Source organism: Equus asinus, chromosome 12, assembly GCF_041296235.1.
Source record: "Equus asinus isolate D_3611 breed Donkey chromosome 12, EquAss-T2T_v2, whole genome shotgun sequence".
Lineage (NCBI taxonomy): Eukaryota > Metazoa > Chordata > Mammalia > Perissodactyla > Equidae > Equus > Equus asinus.
In genome coordinates this window covers 8,764,819-8,783,245 of record NC_091801.1, presented here as the reverse complement: position 1 = coordinate 8,783,245, position 18,427 = coordinate 8,764,819, and the positions used below count along the sequence as shown (strand labels likewise).

The window sequence follows — 18,427 nt, the reverse complement described above, 5'->3', positions numbered from 1 at the left end:
TCTCCCCCATTCATTTTGCATCCAGTTATTTATTGATATCAGTAAGAAGTCATGGATTTTTATTTTATACTGTAGGTTATAATTTAATACTACTTTATTTGCTTTGTTACGCAAATTGTGAACTCTGACTCCCCCACCAAAGTTGCTTCAGTGTGGTCCACTGATGAGCTGAGCCTCCACCCTATTCATCAGCAAAGAGACTTAAGAAGGTGGTGCCTGACAGGGCTAGTTACCACCAGGCTGCTGCCACACAGTCATAGGGTCCAATGTGGACCTCCACCTCTACTTGATGTCAGTAACAGCAGGAATGTTGCAAATTGGAGCTAGTAGACATTCTACTTGCCCCTAACACCTGGTGTCAGTGAGATCCAGCAGGGTGCTGAATCCCTATACCCATCTTGAAACAATAGGACCGAATGAGGTGGCACAAAGCAGGGCTAGCTCTTCCTCCCTCCCTGGTGTCACTGGGGCCCAGCAGAGAGCTGAGCCTCTACCCCCACCCAATTTCAATAAGATGGAATGAGGTGGTGTCAAGAAGGACAGTTAACACTTCATTTCCCCCTCCCTTGGTGTCCGGGGATGTAGTGGGGAGCTGAACCTCCACTCCCACTTAGAGGCATCAAGATGACATGAGTGGTCTCACTTTTGGGGGTAAGGTGTCAGCAGGGCCAAGAGGAGAGTTGAGCTTCTACCCCATCTGTCTGCAGTGACACACTGTGAGTCAGTGCCTACTTTTGCTGGCGTATTGTTAGCAGGGCCCAGTGGAAAGCTGCACGCACCCCCTCCTCCAGACCTCACGCTATACCTCAGTATAGGGGGACTTCCTGCTAAAAAATAATAATAAGATTAAATAGGATCCAGAGTCATATATTACTCATAATGTTCCGAATGCAATTGAAAATGATTCATCATACCAAGAACCAGGAAATCACAAAATGAATAGAAAAGACATATACCAATACTGAGATAAATCAAGTGTTGGAATTATCTGACAAGGATTTTAAATAAGCTGTCACATAAATGCTTCAATAAGCGAGTATACGTTCCTTGAAGTAAATGGGAAAAAAATAGAAAATGTAAGCAAAGAACTAGAAGCTATAACAATAAAAACAAATGAAAATGGTAGAACTGAAAAATACAATAAACAAAATAAAAACCTTGCCAGACAGGCTCAATAGTAGAGTGGAGACGACAAAGCCTAGAATCTGGAACTTGAGGACAGATCAATAGAATTTACCAAATATGAAAAACAGAGAGAAAAACAGACTTCAGTGGGGAGTGGAGGTGGCAAAGAATGGGATCTCAAGAACCTGTGGAACAGTAACAAAAGAGCTAACGTTCGTATCATCAAAGTCCCAGAATTAAAAGAGAGCAAGTAAGACTGCCAAAGTATTCGAAGAAATGCCTAAAAAGTTCCCAAATTTTTAAAAGACATAAACTTACAGATTCGAGAACCTGAGCAAAATTCAAATAAGATAAACACAAAGATACCCATGCCAAGACAGATTGTAATTAAACTTTTGAAAAATAAAGACAAAGGAAAAAAACTCTTGAAAATAGACTGGGAGAAGTAAGCATTACTTAAAGAGAAACACCGATTCCAGTGACAGCATATTTCTAATCTGGAACTATGGAGCCAGAAGCATTGACATAACATTTTTCAAGTAGAGTACTGAAAGAAAAGAACTGTCAGTCACAAACTCACAAATGTTATGTTCCCTTTCTTGTTTGACTTATATTAATGGACTACTAACTACCCTTTCTATGTCCAAGATTGCTACCACCCTTCTCCATGAATCCAGCCACAGTATTTCCAGAGTGATCATTCTAAAACTGAGACAATTTTTTCCTATAAAAACACCTAATCGTGTTGTGCAAATCAACTTTTCTCTGTTCTCTTCCAACTTTAACTTTCCAGTTAAAATCCTTCAATGGATTCCCATCTTCCTTAGGATAAAAGCTCACATCCTAACTGTCTTTTAATAGGTTTTGGCTCCTGTAACAAAAATACCACAGACGGGGTGTCTTCTGAACAACAGAAATTTATTTCTCACAGTTCTGGAGGCTGGAAGTCCAAGACCAGGATGCCAGCATCGTTGGGTGAGGGCCTTCTTCTGGGGTCACAGACTTCTCATGGTATCTTCACATGGCAGAAGGGGCTAGGGACTTCTGTAGGGTCTCTTTTATAAGAGCATGATACCCTTCACGAGGGCTCCACTCTCCTGACCTTATCACCTCCCAAAGGCCCACCTACTAATACTATCACCTTTGGGGATTAGGATTTCAATTTAGGAATTTCAGGGGACACAAACATTCAGACCATAGCACTTGCTATACAAACATGGACCATTCATGATCTGGGTTCTACCACTCTCTCCACTGTCGTCTTTTCTTACACTCTGATGAGCACTCTTTGTACTGGTTGTATGTGGAGCTCGTTTCTGGTCCAAATCTTAATCATTCTTTTTCTTGGTGCCGTGAATTTCTCTTCTCTATGCCTCAAAAATTCACCTCTCCTTCATGTTACATATCCATGTCAGGCATTGCCTTCTACAGGAAGCCATGCTGATATTCCTCATATACTACAGTCCAAAGCATGATTAAGGTCCTGCTTTGTCTTCCTATAGCACTCTGTAGTAATTTGTATTGTAATTATGGATTTACTTATCTGGACGTCCCAATACATTGAATTCTAGATGATAAGAAAATGGTTTTATTAATGGTTAACACTGGGGCCTAACTTAACCCCTGATATACTTTAGGTGTTTAGTAAATGTTTGTTGAATGAATGGTCAACTTGAAATCTTAATCATTTCACTTTTTTTTAATCTATCAAAGATACCCACAGTTCTCCAGAAGATTAGAGACTTAGGATCCTAGACTTAGTTTAATAGAGGAAATTGTTACTGATACAAAAGTGCCTAAATGCCTTAAAGGAAAAGCATTAAGGGGAACTCAAACTAAGGCAATCCCAAATGATTTATAGGACCCTAACAATCCAGCACTCCTTACAGAGCCATTATTGGGACAAGTACCAAGGCATGGCCCATTATGTGTCACTCCTATTAGATCTTTGGGTTTTTAAACAGATAAGAAAGAGCATGACTTTAAAGAGGAAAATAACTTATATGAGAATGGCCAATGGATAAAGGGAAAGAAAGCTAGTGCCGCTTTTTTCCCATTAATGATGGTGTGAAATTTATGGGCAGTTGGTCCTGTAACAGGTGTGGCTATAATGTGAGGACACTGCTCCCTTAGTTACTCAGAAAACTGCTGTTGTTATTTTGAACCAACCTCGGGACTTCATTGTTTCACTTGCTGTAGCCTTTGCCTTCCCCCTAATATCTATCTTTCTAAATTACTGACAAGCAGTCAACAGGTTTATTCCCTCCCTACCACCCCCTCACAAAAGGAGACACACACAAACACACACACCCACTTTTGTGTGTGACAGTGCTTGAAAAGACCAGCCTGCAGTGCATGTGGCAAGGATATTGTACCTTAAAGGTCTCTGTGAAATATCTGTCTGCATGTTCCTATGTTTATTTTAGGAATAATTTAATTTAGTCAAGTTAATAATTTCCTGAAGATCTAGGTGAAGACTGAAGAAAGTAATTTTTAAAGAAAGACTTAGAAAACTTGCCTTTTGCCCTTACTTTGTGTCTTAATGAACAAAGGATAACTGGGCTTTTTTTGAAGTCTTTGCTTGGCTTGAAGACCCCAAGTACAACCTGTACTTGTCATAATATGTTAACTTTGTGAGAATTCAGACTTAAAAACTGTGAATTTCCTTTAAGTTATACTGTTTAGAAGATATATGCTTGAACATTTACTCAAAACTTTAAAAAAATTGAAATCTGTATGTACAGATAATTTCCCTTTCTCTTGCTGTCTCTATTTCAGTTTCCTGAGTTTTGGGGGAAGGCCTGGTTTCCCCAAAGGAAAGATTTCTGGTAGAAGTCTGAAGGTCTGATCTGCGAAAAAAAAATCCAGTATAGCCAATGAATTAAGGACAAGAAGGTTTCCACTCAGGTAAGAATGTTTAATCTCACACATTCAACCACCTTGATAAAGTGTGCTGATAGCTGGATAGGATATGACTGCTTGGAAAAAGATGGATATGTAACCTGCCCTCCAAGGAAGCTATTCGCAATTCCCTTGGAGGTTGTGGTGTTTATCAGAGAGTACCTTGGAGGAAAACAAATACAATAACAGTGTGATGCTCTTTTCCATTTTTAGCTCACTGTTGCTAAGTACACTTAGTGATCTTGGTGCCTGTGGTTGAATCCCAGGAGGTCAGGCATGTGGAGCAGCAGATTAACCCTTTCAGTGTTTTCTCCTAAGACAAATCATTTTCATCGGTTGTCCCCATGATCTTCTAGTTGCTTATTAAAATTAAGGGCTATGGTGGCATCTAGTCTGCTAAGTGAGGAATAGCCTCAGTCAATGGTGCGGGGAAATCGGCTTGGTTCTTATTGGAGCATGTCTGGTTTTGGTCTTGGCACAAGTGAGCACACATAGGGAGTTAGAAGGGAGGAGAATGGGGCATGGGGAAGAGGAGTTCTGTTTCATTTTACCTGTGCGTGTCAAAACCCCACTAATAATTTTATTTGCACTAGCAACTAGAGATAAAAACTTAGGGCAAAGGGAATAATGAAGATGTCGCATTATATGGCAAAACAAACGTCAGTAGTGACATCAAAATCAGGGCCTATCCATCTCATTCACAGTTATACTCAGTGTTTAGCAAAGCATTTGACCCCTACTGAGTACTCGATATGAAGACACATGTTGAATGACTTATAGATGAATGAATGATAAAAAGTTAATATGGTAGAAAACGTGTTTCATCCTTGTATTTCCTTGTGTGTTGACTTTTGTATTCTCAGGACCCAGCACAGTAACTGACACATGGAATGTAAGTGATAATATTTGTTGAAAGAATGGATGAGTCCCCATGATTCTAAGGATAAATATAAAACCAACACAGACCTCCTACTTGCCAAGGTCTATGGCAGAGGTATCCACGGGATGAAAGCCTAGAGCTCAGACTGCTAACATAGCTGACAGAATTTATCTAGTTTTAATCATTTACATATCATCCCATTGCATTAGCCATGATACCTACATTAGACTATAAAATGACTTGAAGATGGATAGAAAATCCCTTTGATAAACTTCTGTGCCCCGTTATTCTCAAAACATGATTTTTCGAGCCTTTTTATAATGACAAAGTTAAGGGCAATTTCAGAATCACTAGCTGCTACACTGCTATTTATACATTTCCCCAGATCAGGAGTATAGCCGTAGTACTAGAGCAGCTATTTCTCTGTAATTTACTGTTGCCATCTTCTACACTCCCCAGGGAGAACAAAAGCCATTTAATTAAAGAAAGAAAGGTAAATTTAGCATAATGCAGCTTCCACAGAACCAAAACACACATATGCACGTACTCTCTCAGACATGAAGATGAAATAATAATCTAAAATGTCACCCTGGAACTCATGGCAGAATAAGAGGAAATCCACTTATATTTGGTTATTGTATTCTTCTATTAATGTGTGATATTCAGATGGAAGCAAATTCTGAGTTGCTAGATGGGGAAATAGCTTTGTACCATTTTTACCTTTGTATGTGTTTATCAATAATGCATGAGTGCCTCCCCTGCTCCCTCCATTTCCTGTATTCTCTGGGGGGCAGGAGATGTAGGTATCAGTTGTTTTTAAAATTTCTAGGCAGCCAAAGGACTAGTACCACTTAAATAAAGATGGCAAATTGTCCCAAAGTAGGAGGCTTTGTTATGGAACATAAAGTCCTCATATGAAGGGGGAAGAATTTCACAGCTTGAAGGTTTCAACCACAAAAGATTTATGAGTAAATATGCTTGTTGTTTCAAAGTGGACTCTTTTCTGTAATTAATATCTAGGGGTTTATCTTTGGTATCTAGGGAATTTGGACTTCTAAAATATTATTGTATAATGATTGGTACATGTGAAAGGGTATATTCAAATATATGTAAGTTATGAGACATAATAATAAAATAAACTTATGTAAACATACCACCAAAACTAAGAACTAGAATCAAAACTGCTGAATCTTCTCTTTGTGCTCTACCCGGATCCCACCTTCCTGCTTTTACCAAAGAAATAACTCTGCTCTTAGCTTTATGTTCAACATTCACTTAATTTTTATGTATTTTTTCCTATACATGTGATTTTGCTAATTATTGAGTTTTATATCATACTTACTGTAGTCTTCTGTGTTTGTTATTTTTCACTCAACATTATGTTTCTAAGGTTTATCCATCTTGTTTTAACTAGTGTGCATTCATTTTCATTAATGTGTAATATTTCATTGTATAAATATAGGAAAATATATTTATTATCCTATTGATGATATTTGGGTCATTTGGAACCTATTATCAACAGTACTTCCGTGAACATTTATTTTAATGTGTTCCAGTCACATGTGTAAGGTGTATTTTAACATATGTAACTAAGAGTAGAATTGCTGAGTCATAGGGAATTCAAATATTTAACTTTAAAAGATGATGACAAAATATTTTCCAAAGTTATGGAATCAATTTCCAGTCTCTTTGCTCTACAGCCTCATCAGTTAGAACGACCAATCTAGTTGGTATAAAATTTCATTTCTGGGCCAGCCCCATGGCCAATTGGTTAAAAAGTTCCTCATGCTTCACTTAGCTGGCCCAGGTTCATGGGCCCAGATCTTGGGCGTGGACCTACTCCACTCATCAGCCATGCTGTGGAGGCATCCCACATATGAAATAGAGGAAGCTTGGCACAGATGTTAGCTCAGGGCTAATCTTCCTCAAGAAAAAAAATCTCATTTAGTCTCTGTATTAGTCTGCTAGGGTTGCGATAACAAATTAGCACAGATGGGTGGCTTAAAAAACAGAAATCTTCTCACAGTTCTGGAGGCTGGAATTCCAGGTCAAGGTGTTGGCAGGTTTGCTTTCCGCTGAAATTTCTCTGCTTGGCTTTCAGGTGACCACTGCCTTCTCACTATGTCCTCATGTAGCTTTTTCTCTGTGTGTATGCAACTCCAGTGTCACTCGTCTTCTTATAAAGAGATTAGTTAGAGTAGATTAGGGCCCCACTGTTATGACCTCATTTAACCATAATTGCCTTTTTAAAGGTCCTGTCTCCAAATACAGCCACACTTGGAGTTGGGGGGTCAACAAATGAATTTTAGGGAACAGAATTCAGTCTATAACAGTTTTAATTTGTGTTTCCCTAATTACCAATAGGTTGATAATCCTTTCATTTGCTTAAGAGTTATTTATATTTCCAATTCTGTGAAATTCCAGAGAATATCTTTTGTCCACTTTTCTACTGTTTATCTTTTTATTACTTCTTTCTTATTGTTCTTTAAATACAAGTAAATTAATAGTTCTTTATCAACTATATATGGTACAAATAAGTTATGTTTTGTCCTCTTTTTCAATGTTGTCTTGTGATAAATAGCAGCTCTTAATTTTAATGAAATCAAATTTATCTTTTAGGTTAGTCTTTTTGTCTTACTTAAAATGTCCTTTCCTAGTTTAATGCTACACAAATATAGAAGATTTTCTTCTAAAAGTTCTATGGTATTTTTATTTCTTCTGTATTCAAGCCATTGATCCATTTAGAACTGGTTTGTTTGTATTATCCAGTTTCTTTGTTTCCTTATGAATAAATAAGTTTTCCAAGACCATTTAGGAAATAGTCCATCCTTATCCCAGTAATCTGCAATGACTTCTTTGTGATATGTCCAAATAGTTTATGGTCAATTTCTGGACTCTTTTATTCTGTCCCACGAGACTGTATGACTACCCCGAAACACCACCACACTGTCTTAGGTAATATAGCTTTACAATGATCTTTATATCTGTTGAGTAAATCCTTCTATGTTAACGTTCTTTAGGTGTCTTTGAGCTATTCTTGGCCATTTGACCATTCCTATAAGTTTCAGAATTAGCAGGTCTACAAAAACCTTGGTTAAGTAGTTTGATTAAAACTACATTTAATGTATAAATTAAGTTGGGAAGAATTTACATCATTATGATGAGTCTTTCTTTCCATAAACAAGGTGTCTCTCTCCATTTATTTAGGACTTTTTTAATATCTTTCAATAAGTTTTTATCAATTTCTCCATAAATGTCTTGCACATATTTATTTATATTTATTCCTAGGTGACTTTTCCTTTTCTTTTTCTTTTGCTATTTTAAATTATTTTTATGCTCTCTCTTTGTTGCTGGCTTATAGAAATGCAATAGGTCTTAGGATCTTGAGCTTATATCTAACCATCTTGTTAATATTACTTATTAATAAGAGAGAAGATTTTCTTAGCAAAGGGGAATAAATGTAAAATGTTTTTAAAATGTTTTAGGTCAGCCCTGGTCAATAGAACTTTCTATGATAATGGAAATGTTCTTAGTGCTGTCCAATACTCTAGCCATTAGTCACATGTGATTTTTTTTATTTAAATGTAAATTAAATAAAATACAATAAAATTAAAATTTCAGTTTTGGAGTCTAACTAGCCCACATTTCAAGTGTTCAATGGCCACATGTGGCTAATGGGTACCATACTGGACAGCATAGCTCTAGACTATCAGACTGTGGAGCCACGGGTCCCAGGCTTTTGTCTTTCTTAGTGGCACAGAGAGATCTTTCATGTGACAATTATTCTGTTACTAGGAAGGAAAGTGACTTAACCTAGTCATCTTTAGCTTTTTGAAATAATCCAGCATGGCTTTCACTATCCATGAATTTCTTGAATCATATTTATATTTTTCTTGAAGTACTTCTTTAATTAAGCGTTCACTCTGTGGCAAGGTTCACTGTCCCAAAATGACAAAGTATCAAAAGGTCCCCCGTGCCTGACAAGCTGTCACTGGATGAAGAAGTCTTTGTTACCTTTCCTTATCTGGTCTTTATTGTAATCAGATGTTAATCTGCATCAGTCTTCATATTCCAAATTTACCTTCAGAATTATCAACTATTCCCATGATAGTTGTCTTTATTTCCTGTAGATAGTGTCATGACCTTATAAGTGCAGTTTTCATTGTTTTCTTCTAAAATCTCATATTTATCCATGTGGAAATGCGTCTCCCATTTTTTTGCCCTCTTATAAGCTCTGCCTACAAATTAATCCTCATGAGATTTATTTCCCTTAACCTTTAATTATTTAATAGTTGGTAAAAAAAATTAAGAGATCACTGGTAAGTCCCTTTTTCTAATCATCTATACATTTTAAACAGTATTAAAATAAGAAATAATACTTGGTAACCAGAAGACCTGAGTCCTAGTCTTCAACCATGAACTATGTGCATTCAAATAAGTCATTTTCTATATAAGGTTTATTCTGATTCTAAAATCATTATGCTTATTTAGAAAATTCTGTTTGAAATATAACAAGTCTCAAAAGCTATATATGTTTTGAAATCTATAAAAAAAAAAAGAATTCAGATATTTTCCCTGAATTTGATATTAATCTGTAATCCTCATCCTCCACATATATCATGCTCTAGCTGCAGTTGATACAAAGACAAAACATAATGTCTCAATACTGTGTACTTGTTTTATAAATGGATACTTTTGTTTAAAATTGTGTTTTTCTAAATTTGTGATTCTCTTTTCACAACTTTTCCATTCCCCATGCCACTACAATCAATCACTCATGATAGAAAATTATTCTCTATTCTGTTTGCTAAAACTCTTTTTAGAATATCAAGTTTCAAATTCTCATTAATGCAGGAAACTTTGAAAATGAGCTTCCATAATTTCCAGGATTGATGTTTTGTTTCATTAGCATTCAGGACACCATACTCTCGTAGAGTTCTTCCTTCCTCACTTATGTTTCCTTCCCAGTCTACTTTGGTGATGCCTCCATCCCCTCAGCATCTAATGGGAGAGAGCCCTAATGCTCATTCCTGGCCCTTCTCACTCTCCATCTACACTCACTATTCATGAGTTTGAATCTGGTCCTATTACCTTAATGGGCAGATGACTGTGATGCCCAAACTTATACTTCTAGCCCTAACCACTCACCCAAGCTGTAGACTCCTAATGCCTAGTTTCCCACTAAATATCTCCTCTCTATGCATAATAGACATTTCAAATTCAGCAAATAAAACTAAATATTTTGCTTTGATCCACCCCTTCCACTCCAGTTTTTCCTGGCTCCATAACTCATCCAGTTGTTCAGGCCAAAAATGTTGGATGCAGCCTTAAATTCTCACTTTCCCACAATTCCTACATCCAGTCTATCAGAAATTCTTGCCAGCTCTAACTTGAAAATATATTCTGAATCCATCTACCTCTCACCATCTTCACCTTACTCCAAGCCATCATTGCTTGCCTCATCTAATGCAATAGGCAGCCTCTCCACGATTTCCCCGTTCCTCAACCCTGCCCAATCTTTACAGTCGATAACCAATACAATAGCCAGAATCTAAGAAACATAAATCAGATCATGTTATTTCTCAAAACCCATTCCCATCACTTTTAGAATAAATATTAAACTGCTTTACATGTCCTACAGGCTCTTATTCAATGTTTTCCCACCTTATTCTCCAAACTCATTTACTACTACTATTCTCTCACACCCTGGCCTCCAGGATTTTTCTTGCTGTAAAGGCTTTCCCAGCATCAGGGCCTTTGTACTTGCTGTCCCCTAAGACCTGGAAGATCTATAAGATTCCTCCAAACAAGATCATTTCATCTTATGGAGACATTTGGTAGAAGCTATTTTTGCAAAAGATAGATACATTTTACTATTCCCATATTTAGCAATTTCCAAGTTCATTAAATAACGAATCTGAACTGATAGAGCTAAAACAAAAGAATTATAGTTGGTGAGACCTATGTGTTTTAAATGGTGAACTTTGAGGAACTGTAGACATGTGAGCAACACTATGGTTTCAATATTTGATGCATGAGAATCAGCTGAGGTGTCTTCCAAATACCCATTACCCCCTACAGAGATTCTGAGCAGGAATTCAGGAAGGGTCCATGGATCTCAGTTGATTCTGCTGCAAATGGTTTGCAGACAGCCCTTTGAGAGAGACCAAGCTAGTGTATTTGCTCCATACAAGGAGACCAGACGTGACCACCAATGATCAGGCAACTCACCCACGAGATGCAACCGAGAATCTACGGATGACTTAAAACCTCAGTGATAAAAGAGGAAGAGGATTCAATAAGGACCAGTATAGATGCTATCCCAAGCATTCTTAGCTAGGAGTTTTGCAAACCCATTCATAGAAATGGGCTGGTAGTTAACAGCCAAATGGCACTATGTATTATTTATTAAGTTGCTGGGTATTAAAATATATAGATAAGATGATAAAGTTTGTTACATATATTATTGTTGCTATGAAATTGGTGTGTTACAGATATAGATAGAATATACAGATACGTAATCTAGGTTCAATTCTTCAGCTGATTATTCAAATGTCTTTATAACTTTCTAAATAAAGGACCTCTTCAGATATTGTTTAGAGAAAAAGATACCTATCCATCCTTTCCACTTCTCTTTCCTCATCCTCTTCCTTGTCCCTTCCCTTCTTGAACAATTTAGTCCAAAAGCCATTAGATGAGGTCAGTAAGCCTTTGTTGGCATGGGGAGGGTGGGCATGGAAGGAACCATAATAGCTTGGTAACGGGTCTCAGAGCTGAAGAAGGGGCAAGAGGATGTCTGCACAGGGAGCCTAGTGTGGAGTGTTGATGTCTGACTGGCATGAGAAAGACATTCACACGTGGAAGTGGCCGCAGCAACCACTCAATACGCATAGTCATAACCTGTGCTAGGTGGAGAAAATGTGTGGGATGGGAGAGTGGCAGGTAGAAGAATTTGCTTAAATACCGGGAAATTGATCAAATAAGTAAGGATATTAAGCTTATAGTAATCAGTGTTTCACAATGCTGAGCAGAGAGTTAAAATTTGAAAAGGGCAAAAACTAGAATGAACTCTGTGGTGTTGAACGGGAATGGAGGATGTTACTATGAACTCATGATTTTCAATATATAGACAGATATAGGAGTAAACAAAGATATAATGAATGTATAAATGTTTATGAATATATGTTTTCCTATTGCATACGTATGCATGTACATAAATCCTCTAGCTCTGTTTATTCAGAGTACCTGGGGCTGCTACTTTGCAATAGCAATGAACACACCTAGTGTCCAGAACCTGGTTTCTAAATACACTTCTCTAATTGAAGGAACTAAAGCTCTTTGAATAAATTGCTGATTTCAGAGTTAGGGCAGGGAAAGTATAAGATGACTCTATAATATATTATTGTTTCAGGAAGTAAGGAAGATATCAAAGAATAATGGAGAAACATCAAAGGACATATAAACCAAATTGAAGGAATTTCCACTGGGCAAATCTTGATAATCTGAGCCTCAAAATAAATAACAGGAGAAACAGATTATAGTCCATTGAATAGAATAGGAGTCTATAAGTTCATACTGATATAAATAATTAAATTGAATAAATTATGTTTAAGGAGGAAGAGGATATTTACATAATCAAAAAGTACCTTACCACAAAACTTATTAATGATGAAGGAGGAAAGAATAACTTTACAATGGAGAAGCCTGGGTAATACCCCTTAATCAAATGAGTAAAATTAATATCCCAGTAAGGGTACAGATTAAAAGTTTCCAAAATCGTTTGATTGGATGCAGTGAGAAGAACAGAGAGAGCTTCACTACTGTGGAATTCCTACCAGCCACAGGAATCCTGAATCTAATCATGAGACAAACATAAACAGCTAAATCTTACGAAATAACTGGTCTGTAATCTTTACAAGTTTCAAGATCATGAAGTTCAAGAGAAGCCTGAGAAAATTTTCCAGGTTAAAAAGCTAAAGAGACAGGACAGCTAAATGCAACATATGATTCTTGGCTGATCCTTTTATTATAATGGACATGATTGGGATAACTGAAAAAATGGAAGAGGTGTGAGGATTAGATAGCACTGTGGTAATGCGCCAGTGTTAATTTCCTGATTTTCATGACTATATTTGGATATACGTAGGAAATACTAAAGTATTTGGGGGTGACAAGGCATTGTGTTGGCAACTTACTCTCAAGTGGTTTGGGAAATAAGTTATTTTTATTGCCATTTCAACTTTTCTGTAAGTTTTGAGATTGTTAAAAAAAATTACAAAGAAAAAAGAAAAGATCCCTGAGTCAGGTCATCCTCCTTCTGGTGACTAGCCTAGTTAAAGACTGTTTACAAGGGGAGTCAGCTTCTCCGTCTATCTGTGTTAATTTCTCTTACTAACACTATGTAATTCTGGCAGTTTCTCATTTTCTATTTGAGGTTTTGGGTTTTTTCCCAGTGATGCCTTTGCTTCCTTTTGTTTTTTACTCTCTCAAATGTCTATGAATTTGGTAAGGTCCTCTGTATTAAAATAAAATCAACAAGATTCATAAGAATGAAAATATGTCCTTGGAGAAATTTATAAATTTCTACCTACATTCAAATTGGAGTAAATTAGCATGAAATTCATAAGGAAAAAACCCTGTAAGGAACACTCACCCACTGGAACTGAAAACGGTTGTACGTGTTTCATTGTGTAAGAGACCTATGATGCAACAGCAGGCCGAAGGCTATAGGTCCACACCAAAATGCAACCTTTTAAGTCATGTTTCATGTCAGGCCATGTAACAACTGGGCAATTCAGTAAGTAAATTAAAACAATTCTTGTTTTCAACAATTTCTTTTCTTTTTTTTAAGATTGGCCTTAGCTAACATCTGTTGCCAATCTTGTTTTTGATTCTTCTCCCCAAAGCCCCCCAGTACCTAGTTGTATATTCTAGCTGTAGGTCCTTCTGGTTGTGCTATGTGAGACACCACCTCAGCATCGCTTGATGAGCGGTGCCATGTCAGTGCCCAGGATCCGAACCAGCGAAACCCTGGGCCCCCAAAGCAGAGCGTGTGAACTTAACCACTTGGCCACAGGGCGGGCCCTAAACAATTTCTTAGGTCAGCAATTAGAATAATGGAAAACTTATCTTTAACTCCAAGGAAGCTGGGCAGTTATTAGTTAAGGCAAGTGTGTTGTCCCACTGGCCTACACCTGGTTATAAATAGCAGCAAGACTTGAGAACACCCCTGGACACTGAATGGACTTTCTAAATATAGCTTTTCCTTTCTCTAAAGGCCTTTAGAAGAATGCTATGTTTTGTGAAAACTTGGCCTGTATAAAGGGCACATGGATACTAAGTTCAGTGACTTTTAGACCTAGAAAAGATTTGAAGTATTTTTATAGTCTTGGAACCCACATTTTGGAGGCTGAAAACCGAAGCCCAATGAAATTAAATATTTTGCCCAGCATCATATAGCAAACAAATAATAATGATGGTACTCAAACCTCTGTCTTCTAAATCCATTGTACATGGCATATAATAGACTGCAATAACTGCTTATTTTCATTGCCCTCAACATCCCATTCCTTCTATGCCTTATCCCTCTTGCTTCTTTAAGACACATGATAACGTTATCTGCAAACTTTAGCAATAACTCAATTTTTTAAATTTCACTCTTTTGTAATTCATTTTTGAAATGCTATTTCTATGTTAAAAATGTATAAGGGCATTCTCTGCCTGCATTTATGATCTTTTACTGTTGGACTGTTGTATAATAATAAAGTACACAAACATGTTCTGGTAGAGAATATAAGTGTTGGGGGCAACAAGCTAGGGGGTAGAGGTGGCATACCTTAAAGGGAGATGGGGAAAGAGGGAAAGAGCAGAAATTTAGTTTGTTTGAAAAAAATGGCAAGTTAGATAATGTTTGGCTATACTTAATATAATACATCCTTCCTTAATTTAAATTCCATGTTAATTTCTGTTGTTTGCATTGCCACAGACTAGGGAGTAAACAAAGCAACAAGATTTTTGTGTGCCACCTTTTTGTATTTATTTCCTAAAGATTTCTACAAGACTTTTTTTAATTCAAAAAACCCAAAAGACTTGTCTTTAAATTATTTTCCAAGATTTCTTTCACTTTCATAAGTTGACAAATGGCATTTGAACTCAATAGTTATGATTAAGCCTGTCCCACAGCTTTTAAAAGCACTGGGGATTGTGTGTGTGTGTGTGTGCGCGCGTGTGCGCACACACATTTGCTATTAACTATTGTGCTGCCTTTTGAACCAATGAAATAAAGTTCTCAACCAAAAAATTATCAACATCTAGACAAAAACCAGATATGGTACTGGGGCCAGCCATTGCTAAGTTTGTCACCCTAGGTGATTTACACGTGCAGCAGGGTTAAAAGTCTCCTTCAAATGAAGCACTTAGATGGAATATAACCAAGCATGACTCTCGTTTGAAATCTGAGACCTGTTTTATTTAGAGTTCTTTGGGAAGTGCTTGTTCTATGTGTTTTTATACTCTTTGGTTGGACTATAGAAATATCTAAAGTTGATTGAATTAATGAAGTGATATGCAAAAATGAAAGCCTAGAAGATAGGATGAGTATGAAGTCTTATACTGATCACTCAAATACGTTTGGTTGACACAAACATTATGGGAATTAGATAAATACATTAATAATTCATAATACTGAAATAAAAATTTTCTGGTTACATCAGTACAAAAGAAACCCTGATTTATACCACAGAATAATGAATTCCAAAATTTTTATTTGTTAATATTTCCTTAGTACCCTGCACTGTACATATAACCCTTTTCTGAAATTTGGAGGGCAAACAAGAAAAACAAACTCTCTACCCTCAAATAGTTTATAATGCAGTCAATGAAATGTCTCTCTTTGATGTCTTTTAATTTCTCAGTTCATTGTAACTTCTTCATTGGATTAGTTGTTTACTTGTTAAAACCAATGTTTAGCACTTTAAATAGTTTCTTGAATGTTCCTGATAATGAAATAGTTATAATGATAATTTCCAATATTGATAATAAAGTTGATAGTAGAGATGCTCAATATTGATAGTAAAGTGATTTTGATAATCCACCAAAATATCATGAGGTTTTCCAGATAACTTCTATCCCGAATAAAAATGCACTTATTATTTATCTCCTCCTTTTATAAAAATTTTCTTATTTTATTCACATAGTGATTTTACCACAGCTTTTAATTCATATTTTAAGATTATTTTTCCAATGGATTGTCTCATTTTGCAACCATTGGTTTATATATCCATTATACATTACGTAAATATTAATATATATTTCTCAATGGCTAGATTTATACTTTCTTAATTACTTAAATTTGTTTAACTTATATTGCTGTTCCTCAGCATTCCCTTTACCCTCTTGAGCCTATTGACTTAAAAAAGCCTGAAAAGACTGACAATCCCATTTAAATGGATGTATGGAAAGTCTTTAAGATGACATATAATGATGATAGAGAAAAAGGGTGTTAAACATTGTGCTGCAGATCATTCCATTAATAAAGAGATTAATCAATAATCCTAACATTCAGACATATAATAAAGATGAAACACATTAATTATAATACTGAGCAATGACATTTTCAATACAGGGACATAATAAATACTATATAGGAAACTAGTATCTGCAAAGCCCATAAATTGGCAATGATTATACATATATTTAAAATAGGTTGAAACATAGTCATAGCAACTGTTTTCCTTTTGGCTGAAAAGCACTGTTTCAATTGGAATAGATGTTTAGACACTATGCAGAAAATACTTGATTGCAGAAGAGCAGATCTTAGCATGTGCGTGAATGTGTGTTTTTTTAATTAATACATTTTTATTCATTCAGAAAGGAAAAGAACACCAAATTTACTTTAAATGTGGCATTGTGATATGTTAAAGTGCCATCTTAGACTTTTGCTGCTGTTGCTCTTCCTAAAGGAACATTTTCTCCAGGATTCACATCCTAGTGTCCCCTGCCTTCATGTTCCCCACTCAATAAATCATGAATTCCTGGCTCTCTCATACCAGACAGCTGGCTCCAACGTGCACCTGCTCTCTCACTCTCTGAGCCCAGCATCCCTGCCTCAGCCTCCCACTGAAGTCACTTCTAGTTCATTGTGAGCAGGGCCGTTGTTAAACCTTCCTCAGTCCTAGGGACTTGCATGTCAGAAAGCTTCACACTACATCTTATCAAATGTATTAAAATGTACCCAAATCACCTATTCAATATAATTTATAGATAACTAACTATACGGAAGCTGACTAACATTGTAGTTGATGAGTTGTACTAATATTATTGATGAAAATATTAATTGAAGAAGTTTTTATCTCAGTTTTGCAGATTTTTTTTCATATTTTGGAACCATTTGTTCAGGTGTCAAACAATTTTGTAAGTCCTTCTCAAACTGATGGTTCCTATGAGTGTGCTGTTACTGTCACAATGCTGAACAGCCCTGACAGTGAGGCATCTGAAGATGAGGACCATCGCCTGGATGAGTGGACCAGATCTGTGGGAGTTGGAATGCAGAGTGCTTATAGAACAAACATAGGAATCAAGGAGGAGATAGTGGTGTCAATTAATCTTATGTATATCAGATGATATTATTAAAATGCCAGGTTCTGTAGGGATGTCAATAAAGTATACCCTACAGACTAATGTCTCAAAACAGTATGAGAACTGCCTACATGTTTGAAAGGAAATACTGATGGCAAACCATCAACAGAAAACGAAGTTTAGTATGCTCCAAAACAACTGTTGGAAAATGGCAACTGGTTTTGTAAGTGGTTAAATCACCCACCAGTTTCATGACTGAATGTTTCTAAACCTTTGTTATTTCATCTTTAAAACTGAGATAATAAGCATACCTATTTGATAGAGCTGTTGAGAAAGTTAAATGATATAATCTACATAAACTTCCTGGTGTTGTATCTGGCAAATATTTGATGTTTTTGTTATTATTATTGATAAAGCATTCGTAAACAATAGCTGTTTCTTTACTCTTATGGTCTTTGTTACAACTTGGAACAGACCAGAAAATATTACTGAGCTTGATTTGGGCTTTCATTGTGATTTTAAAGATAGAAAAGTTTATAACGAGTTATTTTAAGAAGAAATATGTCAATGTTCTAAAATCCTTTCAAAAGCTAAATATTTATTTGACCAAAAAAAAAAAAAAACGGAGTCTTAGTTTAATGAGAAGGTATAGATTTTAAAAGAGTCTTTCCTCCTTGGACTCATACAGAGCCAGAAAAGGAAGAGAGAAGACAAAGGATTTAGAAAGTATTATATAACAAAGAACAGCACCAGCCCCAGGCTCTTAATGCTTTTGTGATTCTGATGTGAATAACTTCAGGTCCCCATTCTGACATCAGTACTGCCACTGACTGTGTAAGACATGGTCAAGTCAATTAACCTCTCCCTGCTTTAGTGTCTTCATCTGTAATATGCAAGTAATATTACTTGTCACTTGCCAACCAACAGTACCTCTTCAACTAATTG

At 36.3% G+C, this 18,427-nt stretch overlaps 1 protein-coding gene across 3 annotated transcripts in view; it reads left to right on the top strand.

Annotated features, from left to right (window-relative positions):
* The window catches only part of PKIA (cAMP-dependent protein kinase inhibitor alpha), an 84,480-nt gene that overhangs the window by 47,599 nt on the left and 18,454 nt on the right, over nucleotides 1-18,427 (top strand). For 2 of the 3 annotated variants that reach the window (XM_070481014.1, XM_044765910.2), the window contains 2 exons: nucleotides 1,987-2,100; nucleotides 3,904-4,032. The gene's annotated coding sequence lies outside the window, so the exon portion shown is untranslated. The remainder of the gene's footprint in view (nucleotides 1-1,986; nucleotides 2,101-3,903; nucleotides 4,033-18,427) is intronic. The other variant, XM_014853738.3, reaches the window with a different exon arrangement.